Source organism: Medicago sativa, chromosome 3, assembly GCF_051527215.1.
Source record: "Medicago sativa cultivar Bolivia chromosome 3, Bolivia_mono, whole genome shotgun sequence".
Lineage (NCBI taxonomy): Eukaryota > Viridiplantae > Streptophyta > Magnoliopsida > Fabales > Fabaceae > Medicago > Medicago sativa.
The window spans coordinates 88,323,473-88,337,937 of NC_140751.1; the positions used below are offsets into that span (position 1 = coordinate 88,323,473).

Here is a 14,465-nt window from a genome sequence, read left to right on the forward strand (position 1 = left end):
ATTTAGTCTCAACACTTAGTATCATTTATATTTTAAATTTTAACATTAATAGATTAATTCCCAAATAAATTTTATTTGGAATTCAAAACTCATCAAAGCACGAATTAAATTAGGGATTATTTGAATTAATTCAAAACATGTACGTAAATCAGAATCCAAGTTTCACGACTAGTTAAATCAGAATCCAAGTTTCACGTAAATGCGTGCTTGTTGCAGTTGGTAAGGTTTGTGTACTTCTATATGATGGTTGTGGGTTCAAGTCACGCGAAGCAGAAATTAGATTTTTTTGGTATTTTTTTATGCTCATCTTCTTCGCCCGTCAATTCTAAAATGGGTCGTTTTCACCCGTGATTCGACCCGACTGGATCTCCCTCGGTACACAGCGAAATTCAACGATTTTTACGTAGTATTGATCGGAATTGAAAGGGAAGAAGAAAGCACACACTTATTTTTCAAATCCACAAGCCAAATACTAGTTCTTTTTTTATTGTTCATTCGATGTAGTTGATGAACATCACTACTGTTGCTGCCTTTCTCAGCGCCATGGAAGCTTAAATCTGAAATGTTATGGCGGTGTCCAGAACACAAAAAGAAAAAGAGAGTAGACAAAGAGAGAGATCTCGTCAAAGAGAACAAGGATCTGGTAACCATTTTTATTGAAGAAGATCGAGGTGGTCGGAAACTGGTTATGAAGCAGGTGGTGCCAATATTTTAAGAATTAGATCTGAAAGGAAATAGTCCATTAAAGGTATTTGATTAACTTGCAACAAGTTCACACAACCACTGTATGTAGAAAGTGGTATCGAAAAGTAATCACCCAGATGCATGCTAATTAATAGGTGGTATACAGTGTTCTTGATGAAGATGGTGTAAAAAAAGGCTTAAACGTACTTTTTACCCCTTAAGTTTGCAAAAGTTGCAATTTTGGCCCCCTATTAAAAAAAATAGCAAAAGTGACTCCCATGTTTACCCCCTTTTGCAAAACCTCAATTTTGACTTGGTCAACACAGATGTGACATTTAACTTAGCTGATTCAGATGACACTTGTGTAATTTTTTAATTTTAAATTAAATACAAAATCCAGCACATTATTCATTTAAATAAAATAATTAAAAAGGAAATTAAAAGCACATTTCTCTCTCTTCTTGCCACAAACCCAGAAGAACTTCATCTATTCTTCATCTTCTTCATCAAATACAACTAAAAACCCAGCAACCTTTGAACAAATCTGAAATATGTCATAATCCCATAACTCAAATCGGAGCAAATCGAACAACACTCAAACTTTCATCTTTGAAAACAAATCGCAAATTCCAAATCTGTCATCGAAAGAGCAAAAGAAAACGGCGGTTAGTTTGGAGGAAAACGAAATGGAAAGAACTGAAAGAGAAGACGAAAAGGGAGGAGGTGGTTGACGGATCTATCTATGAAAATCAATAAATAAATTCCAGTCAATCCATTTCTATAAACTGACCCGATTCATTCAAATCGGATTTCCACCATATAAAAATTCGAAGCAATGACCTTAAACATCATACGTTTAGTGAGAAAAACGTGATTTTGGTGAAATTGGAAGCAAGAAGGGTATTTGGAAATCCAACTAAGGGCTTTACCTTGAAGGTATGAGATTTGGTTGTTATATTTGATGAGACAACAGTGATACTTTGTTGGTTTGGTTGTTTGAGTGATACGAGGGTGTCGTTCTTCATTTCTTGGGGAATTTTTTGGAAGTAGAAAAGAGTATTGTGGTTTGGTTATGCAGAAGTTTGGATGTCACCTTCTTTTCACCAACTAGAATAACCCCATCTTTTGACAAGATTTCGATGGCAGTACCAACATTTCCAATAGCCTCCATTGCATACTCCACTTGGTAAAGCTGTCCTTTAGGAGAGAAGATTGTTGTACGTTTAAGCCTAAAAAAATTCTTAATGGACAAATAAAAAATAATTAATTGTGAATTACAATTACAAAAGTGTGAATAACTATTTCTGCAATTTCTAAAAGTATAAACAAATACTTACTATTCAAGTAGCACATCTTCAATCTTAACCATTCAATATTTTAATATTAAATCTATGGTGAATTTGCTCCTTTTGCACCATACACAAAAAGATTCATCTGTGCATGCTAAATGCCACCATATTAAGTTTCTTTGTTTCGTTCATCCGAAGGAGATGAGAGATTTTAAGAAAGTGAATGGAAAAAAAGAGTTTAATATATACTCTATTTATTCTAAATATAATTTGTTTGAGGTTTTTACACATGGGTTAATAAATGTAATTGATATAATATATTTATTATAAAAAATATATAAATAATTTCCTAAATTATAAATTACTCCTCCATAAAAAAATGATTTACTCTATTATATTTATCACAAAAATTGAAAATGAAACATCAATAATAATTAAGAGTATAATAGAAAAATATATTTTGTCTCTCTGAGCTTATCTCATTTGATATAAATAGATTGTGGTATATAGAAGTTGATGGTTCGAATCTGGATTTTCCACTTATCCTCCTTTAAGGATGAATTTCTAGACACTATGCTACTTAAAAAACTAAGAGAAGTCCTCTCTCCCTTTCACAAAATTCTATAATGAATGTTACTTTAAATTTGTATATAAAAAAGGATTGATTGTCTTGTGTAAACAAAATTCAAAAATAATTCATAGTTTTAATTATTATCTTTTGTTAACCCTTCCATAGTTAGGATCTTTAACTTTTAGATTCCAAAGTATTCTTACACACTTTAAACTTGGAGTAATGATAACTAGACACACAATTTCTAACACAAATACAACATCAAAACATTCTTGTAATTTTCAATAAAGTGTAGGGGCATAATTGATTTTTCAGTTGAACCATCTCTCTCTCTCTCTCTCTCTCTCTCTCTCTCTCTCTCTCTCTCTCTCTCTCTCTCTCTCTCTCTCTCTCTCTCTCTCTCTCTCTCTCTCTCTCACACACACACACACAAACACACACACACACAAACACACACCCTTTCCTCTTTTCTCTCCTTCTCTATGAGTTTTCTCTGTTTCTCCTTAACCACCATCCTCCACAACATCATCGTCGTCCTCACCATCGTCCTCGCCATCCTCAACCACCACCGTCCTCACCACCTTCAATCTGCACAGATTTGTTCTCTCTCATGCCGCCACCGAAGACATATATTATATATTATATATTTTATATTATGTCCTCATGAGCTTAACTCAGTTGGCAGAGACAATGCATAATATATGCAAGGTCTGGAGTTCAAACCCCGACCACCACCAAAAATATACTTTATATTACAGTAACAATGGACAAATGTGTCAGTCAGTAAAAAATGAAGGCTAATAAATGGTCAATTTCATCCTTAAGTTATCACTCTCTCACCAATTTAATCTCTAAACTATTAAATCAACTAAACGGTCTTTAAAATATTCTCTCATCTATGTTTGGTCCCTGATTTAACAAAATCGAATATTCTTATATTAGTTTAAGGATTAAATTATGTATTTTTTATAACTCAAGAATCTTTTAGTTCATTTTAATAGTTTAGTAACTCAATCCCTTAAAAAACAGTTTAGCAACTAAAATTGTTGAGCATGCGATAGTTATATTAGTTAAATAGATTTTGCTTTTTGCTAAAAAAAACTAGATTTTGCTTTTCATAACCAACAGTGCAACACCTAACCCTCTCGTGTCTGCTTAATTCTTTGGTCATGCTAATGTCAATAACACCGATAATGCATTTTTATGCTAGTTAACATCAAACCGAAAAGTTTGAGATTGTTTCATTTTAATGCTAATCCATCCGTTTTGAGCCTTCTTGAAATCTTTTTTCTGGTTTGGAATTTTCTCATAAAGGAAAATCATAATGCTGTCATTAGTTTTGATTAAAACAGATATAAAGTGGGAGTGATTTTACCAACAAAAAAAAAGTGGGAATGATTGTTTAATGTTTATAATATCCACTGTATCGAATTTGGGGATATGACGACAATTTTAAAGACTTTGACATCACACATAGCATGTGTGTGTCTTTTGCAAATAATTTATCTCAATCCTTCAAAAATTTGTCCCTTAGCCTAATTTTAAGTAACATTTTTGTTGTTTATCATTTTTTGTTATCATTTAGTTCTTTATACTATAAAATGTCAATAAAGTGATCATTTTTTATCAAAAAAATAATCAAAAACTCCAAAAAATAATCATCAAATACTCGTCAAACTCATAAACAAACCATCATACAAACCAAGAAACTAAGATTTCATTGAAAAATCTCATTGAAAATGATAAGATATTGTCATTTTATAATATAAATAACTGAAGGGACTTGTTATCTTGTGTCATTAGGGCACAAGTTAAAGAATCCAAAATTAGAAATTTTTCATAGAAAAGAACAAAAATTTGACTTTGAAAAGTTGAATGCACAACTTTTAAGACAATTATTTCTATTTTAAATTTCCTAACATATGTCTTTGGGGCACATGTTAGCATTTGCCATAACTAAATGGGGACAAAAAAAAAAGACGAAATTGTTACCTGAAATTAAGTTAAAGGACTAATAGTGTAATTTTGCTCTCAAATATATTATCCCACTCAATTTTAAAGTTTTTTTTTAATTTGCACATTGTCACTAATAACTTTGCAATGAAATAACATAGAAATAAATTGTCTCAATTGGAAGGAAAAAATGAGAAAATAATAAGTAAATTAATGATCAAGATCTCCACGTTATTTCCTAGACAATCTATTGCCACACTACAAGAAAAAACCTCCAAAATTGAGTGAGGATGGAAGAAAACAAAAGCCTAAAACTTATCCTTATTTATTAATTTTATTAGGTCTGCAACAACTTAACTTAATAATTTCCCTCTAAAATGCTGCATTAGGTTAGCAACAATTTAACCTAACAAATTCCCTCTAAAATGCAGCAATCCCTAATATTTCTCCTCACTGATGAGTTTTTCATTCCTATCCTGTTGTGTCATCGTTTGTATATATCTATTGTTTTTGTAGACTTTTTTTTTGACAAGTTGTTGTACACTTATTTAATACGTTTACAAACAGAATATCCTAATTTCCATGCAAACTCGGCTAAACCCTAAACTGTGTTTCTCTATAAAAAAAAACCCTAAATCGTGGTAAATTACACAGACAGCAGAAGAATCATATATTTTGATCCCTAATATTTCTCTTCACTGATGAGCTTTTCATTCCTATCATGTTGTGTCATCGTTTGTATATATCTATTGTTTCTGTAGATTTTTTTGACAAGTTGTTGTACACTTATTTAATACGTTTACAAACAGAATACCCTACTATGGATTATCACCTGTTCTTTTTTTCACCGTTACCAATTATATATTGCATTTTATTATTTATATGTCAATCCCTTAACAATAAACCTGTGCGACGCACGGGTCAACAATCTAGTGAAACGATTAAAATCTCAGATTGAATTAAACAGGAGATGAGAAGTGTATGCAAGCAGGGGCGGATACACTTAGAGGCCATGTGTGGCTTAAACCACACATGCAATTTTCCTATTATTTTTTTAAAATTATAAATAAAACACACGTTAAAATTAAGATCTTTTAAATGTTTTGTCACTTGTCAATGATATCAAAAAAATAATTACAAGAAATGAGGAATGAGGGATGGGAAGAACTTATATCTAAAGTTATTAAAATTTTCAATAAACATGATATTGATGTGCCTGCCGTATGCGCAAAGGAAGAAACTTAGACAACAATTTTCAATTTCTAGTGTTTCTAACTTGCATCATTATAAGAATGATTGTTTGTTTAGTGTTTTAGATTTGAATGCTGAACTTTTACAATGTGTTTCATGTTTGAGTCCCGCAAAGTCATTTGCAGCTTTTGATGTAAACAAATTATTGAGGTTGCGTTTTATCCAAATTATTTTATAGATGTGCCAAAAGTGGCGTTACACCATCAACTTAAGAATTATGTTATAAATGTTCAATCTGACCTAAAATTTGTTAAGTTGAAAGGACTTTTAGATCTTTATGCAAAACTTATGGAAACAAATAAATGCAACACAGTTTGTTCAAAAAAAAATAAGTGCAACACATTTGCTATGGTTTATAAGCTTTTGAAATTGACTCTACTCTTGTCGGTGCAACTGTTAGTGTTTAGCATGTTTTTTCAGCTATGAAAGTTGTGAAGAACTCACTATGTAACAGAATGGGTGATCAATGACTAAATGATCGTCTTGTAACTTACATAGAAAGATACATTCTTTTAAAAATTAACAATGATATCATTTTAGCTCATTTTCAACAAATGGATAAGAGACTATTTTTATTTATTGTAATATATTGTATCAAACAATATTATTTCTTATTTTTAATATAGTTTGTATTATTGTTTTTTTGAAATTTTAGCCCCACATATATCAAATGTCTAGATCCGTGCTTGAATGCAAGTCTTTTATTTTTGAGTTTAAATATGAATACTATGTATACGGCATATAATAGAGTTGACCCTATTCAGCCAAGAAGAAGCAAGGTGGAAATTGAGTATTGTGACGGTGCAAGACACGCCACCCATCTTCGGATCCCAATCTCTTGCTTAACACGCCTCACCGAGAAATTCTAATATCGTCACAAGACCAAATAAATAGCATTTACGTCACACACACATAAAGAAGTATTATTTTAATGATAAAGAGGAAATTGATAAAATAATGATTGAATATTTTGATGATGGTCTTTTTATGTGTGTATCCAAATACTATAGATTTAGTCATGTGACCATAGAAGAATACCTCCGCCTCACCTTACATATTAGTCAATTCTAGACTTTTACTTTCACACTCACAAAACAATTGACTCATGAGTCATGTCAGTGTTTCTCAAATTCTAAATTGGTAAACATGAGAAAATAATGTCTATAAAATGAGTGATGAACACTATCTTTTTAACATTGTATTTAAACGTTCCTAGCATTTCTCATGCTTATAAACATGATTACATACTTTAGAACAAATTCATATATAATTCGTGATGAAAATATAGCTGAAAACATGGCTTCAGTTCATTCATTTTTGTTAAAAAGATAAATTAATTCAATCTATATCTCAATAATATATTGTATTATTTTCACAGGACGGTACAATTATTTAATTCAACTTTTGTTCCAAATTAATTATGTGTTAAAAAGATCGTTAGTTGAAGTGAAGTGTGATGTATGTATACTATAAAAATAAGAGGCAGTGTGCCTAACACCACCTAAAACATCCAAACCAGCCAACCAATACACAAGGAAATAATTTTCAAATACTATTGATCAACCGTAAACTACTCATCGATTGAAGAACTTGCTTTCTGTACTAAAACACTCCCGAAAAACCACCACCTTGAATATGTTATTATCTATTCATATAAATCTCGATAAGAATTTATAATGGTCAAGTAGATCAGATATAGAATTAGAACAGCAATTAATTAATTAACAAGATTTAGTAAAGTGGTACACCTATGAGTAGCTACTAGTATGCTATATTAAGACAACGCTGGGTGTTCATTTGCAGTTGCTGGTTGGGGATGGAAAGAAAGTGAGGGGAAGAGGGGGCAGCCCTCGGCCCGATCATCCAATTCACTCGGGCTAGGGCTCATAAAGCCTTTATTTCATGAAAATTGCTTTTCTGAAATAGAATACTTCCTATTGACACAAGTAAATGACGATTTTACCTCCAGCGGCAATTAACAACCGCTGGTTAATCCGCTGGCAGTTAACAACCGCTGGAGGCTACCAGCGGCAGTTAACTGCCGCTACGTGCGTTCTAGGATGCACCGTCCTATTCACCATTCAACCTCTTTTTCTTCATTCATTCAACACATATTTTCCACATTTTTTCCACATTCAACCTATTTTCTTTCAACATTCAACCTATTTTTTCTACATTCAACCTCTTTTTCCATCATTCAACCTCTTTTTCCATCATTCATTCAACCTATTTTTTCTACATTTTTCCCCTATAAAAACCCTCACATTCTCACATTTCCTCACATTCTCTCCTCCTTACTCTCATTTCCTCTTTACTTCTTTACTCTTTCTTCTACAAAATGTTTGTTTGTCATAGTCCAGTACTCAAAGAAACTCAACCAGAACTTGTTCATTGGTTATATATTCAAGTGAGGAACAACACGAATTGCAGCATGAACCTTCTTGTAAAGCTCCTCAAGGCCATCTGCCTCGATTCCTTTCTTAATGTACTCACTAAAGTGAGTCTGGTATTTCTCAGGCTCATCCTCAGTCAATAAATGTACGACGAAGATGACTCCACCTATTAAGGAATAAATGTACGACGAAGATGTTATTTTTAATGTGCATTCCAACTACAACAATTGTTTTACCTCTGAAATGGGGTAAATTCGAACTACAACAATTATCTTACCTCTGAATGAGGTCAATTCAAACCAGCTAAAAAGCAGGTCTCCAGCATTCGTCCAGAAGTATTATTGTTCCATTCCAAATGTTAAATTCTTGTTGGTCTTGGTTTTAAATGATAATATATAAGTGCCAACGGAATGAGGTTCAGACCTTGACACTTCGATACCATCATTTAAACGAAGCCAACAAGAAATTAACATTTTGAATGAAACAAAAACACGCCCGGGCGAATGCCGGTGTCCTGCCATTTAACTAGTTTGAATTACCCCATCCAGAGGAAGACAATTGTTGTAGTTGGAATGTGCATTCCAACTACAACAATTGTTTTACCTCTGAAATGGGGTAAATTCAAACTTTCCAAACAACAGGACTCAAGCATTTCGCTCAGCGTTCATGCTTTCCTTTGAAAAGAATAAATTTTTGTCAGACTTGATTTAGATGATGGTATTCAAGTGCCAACGAAATGAGGTCCATTCCTTGACACTTAATACCATCAACTAAACCAGCCTAACAAGAATTTAATCTTTTCAAAGGAAAAACATGAACGTTGAGCGAAATGCTTGAGTCTTGGCCGTTTGGCAAGTTTGAATTATCCCATTTCAGAGGTAAGACAATTGTTGTAGTTGGAATGCACCTTACCCTAACTAATGATGATCTTCTGGCGGAATCAAGCTGTTGATGATATCTTCAGTTGATCTCAGCAACGTCACCCGCATGTCGATCCACTGGAACTTGGTGTGCTCCCAAAACATGGTCGTCACGTTTTCGTCCTTCTTTAACTCCACCCAAGTGAATGATACCCTCCCCTCGTCGAGCGTTGGACGTTTATATCGGACGTGTTCCACCCTCCTTGTGTCTCTGGGGTTGACTCCTTGGTTGAATTCATTCAGTTGATCCTTGAGATCTCTTAACGTTACATCAAGGCACCGAACCTTCAACCTCTGAGGTTCTCCGCCGTTGAATGTTGCATGAACGTCGATCCACCCGGCCATTGTTTCAAATCTACACGCATAGAAATTAAAAATAATCAATGAAAAACTCATTCAAACACTTGTAGTGAAAATTTGACATAAACCCTAAAAATCCTAAACAAACCCTAAAAATTTATAAAATTCGAAAAAAAATTATAAATTCAATCATTCATTATAACAGGTATTCATAATATATGTTAATAGCATTTCAGATCTACAACATAACTATATTAAAAACAAATATTCAAACCCTAAAAAATTAATAAAACTTGAAAAAAATTTATAAATTTAAGCAATATAACTTCATTATAACAGGTATTCATAATATATGTTAATAACATTTCAGATCTACAAACATAACTATATTAAAAACAAATATTCAAAATTTAATAATTAAACAACAACTAAAATTATAAACATATAAACACATATACTAACTACAATGTATGACAATAGCATAAGTGATAACTTACTTGTGATTTAGTGGAAGAAATTTTGGATGATTTGGTAGAGTTTTTTTTAGAGAGAGAGTGAAAATTTGAGAGAAAGATGGTGATGGTGTGATGGGTGAGTGTCTGGATTGTGGCTACTGACTTGGACTTATCACGAACACCAGCGGTTGTTAACAGCCGGCGCATACCCCAACAGTAGTTAACAGCCGCTGGGGTTAAAAGGGTCATTTACTTGTGTCAATAGGAAGTATTCATTGTCAAAAAAGCATTTTCTTATTTCATTCAAAAACAGGGCCCTGGTCGTCACGGAATAAATATGAAAGAAAAAAAAAGATGCTTTGGGGGTGTGAGATGCCAGGGAAAGACGGATTGGATCGAGAGGTGATGCCTACTCTACTCGAGCAAACAAAGCAACGCTCCGTTGCAGGGGAGATTCTTCTTTATGGAGCGGGGGCAAACCGCCTTTGTTGTTGCCTGGATAGCTGACAGTTCCCAAGAAAGGGACAGGCCGGCTACTAAGCAAAAAACCAACCACCGCTTTGAGATCACATATTCACTAAATAGATTTTTTTTTTTTTGGTGTACAAGGCTAAAACAAAACAAGAAAAAAAAAAGAACAAAAAGAGAGCTACTCTCTCGAATAGAAAATTCCAGCCGCGTCATTTTGGATGAGATTCTTGAGGCTCACTGGAGGAGACTCTATATTCACTAAATTGATTATAAACAAACAATCATTACTAAAGAACTAGGATATTTGAAAAATAATACGAATCATAACAAAATTTTGGACATAAGATTTAAACACACTTACATAAAAATATATATTATTTAATCATTTAAAAGAGGTCAATCTTTAAATAGATGTTACCTCGGATGTTAGTGTTTGTAGTTGCAATGGAATGATGCCTTTGATTTAGTAAGGTTAAGTGTTTTTTTTTTTTTTTTTTTTTTGAGTGTGTCAAAACTCAAAATCTTATAACACGTTAGAGTTTGCTATACTTCCTTAACCAATGTGTACTTGTGTACTTTATTCTGAATTTTGACCTTGTCAACAACTCCCTAGCTGGCATGGCATGGGATGTCAAGAAATAGAATTTAATAGGACACTTTCCATGCGGTTTCTCTTCCTCATATAGTATATAGTATATAACTGTGGATATTAACCAAACCTCACAGCACAGATCCTTAAAATCTAAATCTAACTTCTCTTTCTTCCTAATATAGTTCTCTCTATCTAATCCCAGCTGCAAAACCCATCTCAATTAATTCTCACTATCCTCCTCTCAAACCTTATAACTTCCTCAGGCAGTAGAGTAATGGTAAAGCCACGGAAAAAGCAGAACCTCCACCTTGCAGCAGCTCTGCTGATTCTATTATCATTAATATCATCTTCATCATCTGCTAGGCCCTTGAATGATTTCATCCAGCTTGCAGAAGTGTTGGAACACTAGTTAATTCTAGTGAAGAAAATTGGAAAGAAAAACACTATGAAAAAACTAGTGTGTGGGTGTGACTTAAAAATGTCCCACATTGAAGGGTCACCTCAACTAGTAAGTGTTTATATATGGGAAAAGTGACCTCTAAGGGTGTGCCCTTGGGGTATCCAATTTTGTGAACGGGTGAACGCTTAAAAAAATTGATATATATTTTTTTGTCACTTTAAAATGTTAAATTAATTAATTAATTAATTAATTTTTCATTATACGAAAGCGTTACGCGTAACAAATTGATGTGTTACATTCCGACCCGATCCAAACCCGTATCCAGAAGCTTCCGGATATTTCCAATTAAGAAAACACGTTTGCTTGAGGATTAAGCAAACTTAATCCCCAAGTCACGCGTAAAACGCGTTTGCTTAAGGATTAAGCAAACTTAATCCCCAAGTAACTCTGCCTATAAAAGGAGAGCTCGCCCCACTCATTCTTCACACCAAAATCTCACAGTTGATGCTTCCTGTGCGGTTTTCTCTCTTCTCCCTTTCGATTTTAACAAATCGTTCTTCTTCTTCTACTCCTTTCTGTCCCTTCGGTATTAAGAGTGTTCTTAAGACCATAGTCCCTTGGTCTTAGGTTCATATTCCCTTCGATAATATATGATTCTTCGGAATATAGAGTGCTATTAAGATCATATTAAAGAATGATCTTAACAGTATATATATTATTTTAATAATTTTAAGGAGAAATGGTGGTATCACCATATTTGAGTGGTCGTAGTGCCATATTCATGTTTTGGAGAAGTTAGAATGGTGGTAACACCATATTTGAGTGGTCTCAGCACCATAATAGAATGGTAATAATACCATATTAATTTGAACGGTTTCGAATAGAGCGGTTACGTACCGTATCGAGTGGCTTCGATCAAACGATTGAGCCATATTTTGAGGGTGTAATTCTCGAACGATTTATCTACAGTGCAGTAGTTAATCGAACAATTGTAGCTGAGCTTGTTTTATCCTGGAGGCGGCGTGGTTGACAGTCTACCTTGCACAACTTTGGGTAGTGCCACGAAACGTCTTAAAGAGAGCGACCTGGTCGTGACTCAACCTAGTAACAACTTCGGTAGATGATAGAATTTGGAGATTCAAATTTAACAGTTTGGAAATCCAAAAACAACAAGAAGCCTCAAGCATCGCACTTCCAAGCGAGAGGGCAATGCCTGCGGAGAAGGAAGGACACATATCAGTAGTACGGGGAAGAGGCGCTGCAAAATCATATGGGCCATTGATCCTGAACATGCTTCCTAAGGGGAAAGTTCCACCATCTGGACCAAGCAAAGGGACCAACAACCTCAACAACTAGCTACAATTGATGAATATAATTATAGACACGATACATTACATTCGTCAAGCAACTCAATCACTAGTCTCTCATTGGTTATGTCACTCAATTTTTTTATTTTTTATTTTCTGTCAATGTTTCTTCTTCTTCTTCTTGATTATTTCTATGTTTGTAAATTTTATATAGGTCATACCAACCATACTACTAACAAGTCTTGTTTACAAAGGAATATACAAATAGAAAATTTGTTGTAGAAATACAAATCAAGTAGTTTCAAAGTAATAATTACGATTGTTTTTTTTAGGAAAAAGATTCATGAACACCCCTTTTCATACCACTCCTCCATACACCTCCTAGCTGGCAGGTATTTTTGTAATATCAAAAAAGAAAAATCTTTTAAACCAGTTCTTCAAAAAAACCAGTTTAAAAAGTCTAAAACAAAAACACAGCAACAGAAGGAAAAAAACACAGCAACATTCTTTCTCTTTCCCTTCTCTCATCTCTATCCCCACATATCACTCACCAGCGTCGCCGCCCCCATTCTCAAGCCTTCTCCGTCCTCTTGCTCGCGCCTCTAACCCACTCTCACACCCGTCTCCGACCCTAACACCACCACAATCACCACATTTTCTCTTCAAAACGATTTGACTGCAACACAACCTCACCGCCTCCTCTTCTTCTTCACAACCGCCGTCCTCGTCAATATCGTCGTTGTCTCTTGAAATTTGTTCAGATCTAAAAACTATGGCGTCGACAACCCGACCTCCCGCCGCCGCGTCCCTCACTCCCTCCGCCGGGATCTCCTTCAAATCTAACAGACATTCAGATTCGCTTTTAAAACAATCACCGTTTCTGCTTAGATCCGGCTCCGACGTCGATGAGAGAGTAACGGTGGTGAGAGATGATTTCTTTGAATTTGGGTAGATTTGAGAGGAGGATGAGGAAGAGGAACATTTTCACTCTGCCCCCACCTCCGTCGAGTCCTCTTTGAATTTTGAATGCAGGGAAAAAATGGTTACGCCTTTGACAAATTATGGTTATATTGTTCGTTTTTTTGGTTATCTGTAACTTACATGTGCAAAAAAAAAAATCAATTCAAGCCAATTGTCACTGAGACATTATAATTTATGAAAAAATAGTGGTCACATATATGTAAATATGTGGTCATACAGACCATATATTTGGCTAGTTTTTCTTTCACAGGTGTAAATGATATCGTTTTAGGCGAATCGAACGCATGATCTCATTTGATCACTGCACTAAAAGCATTTCCAACCATAAATAACCTATTTAATTTACAATCGGCAAGTTTATCACGCCTAAGGACGGACAAGTTCCAATTTATGAAAAAATAGTGGTCACACATGTGTAAAAATGTGGTCATACAGACCATATATTTGGCTAGTTTATATTTCCCATATGTAAATAATTTCGTTTTAGGCGAATCGAACTCATAATCTCATTTGATCATTGCACTAAAAGCATTTCCAACCATAAATAACCTGTTTTACAATCGGCAAGTTTATCACGCCTATGGACGGACAAGTTCTAATTTATGAAAAAATAGTGGTCACGCATGTGTAAAAATGTGGTCATATAGACCATATATTTGGCTATAAAAAATGTAGTCAAAACTCATTTTCCCTATCTCTTCTCTCCCTTTCCACACCACACCCAATCCTCGCCTCCATCTTCTTTTAATTTCCAGCAACTCATTCTCCAATTACCCATTCTTTGTTCTGTCCATTAACTTAAAAATGATCATCATCCATAAATTTGTTCAATGTCTTTCAATTTTCCACTTAAGTTTAAAGGATAATTTTATCAAAATCAGATCAAGGAATAATGGGT

General features: G+C 34.1%; 1 long non-coding RNA gene and 1 pseudogene across 1 annotated transcript; one reads left to right on the forward strand and one right to left on the reverse strand.

The window, feature by feature from the left end:
* Nucleotides 1-1,044: 1,044 nt before the first annotated feature.
* LOC146941554 (uncharacterized) lies at nucleotides 1,045-2,108 on the reverse strand. The gene is made up of 2 exons (XR_015033525.1): nucleotides 1,614-2,108; nucleotides 1,045-1,319 (listed from the first exon to the last, which is right to left on the reverse strand). It is a non-coding gene; the product is annotated as an uncharacterized LOC146941554 (long non-coding RNA).
* A 1,199-nt stretch (nucleotides 2,109-3,307) lies between these two features.
* Nucleotides 3,308-7,629, forward strand: LOC146941555 (uncharacterized; annotated as a pseudogene).
* Nucleotides 7,630-14,465: the final 6,836 nt, after the last annotated feature.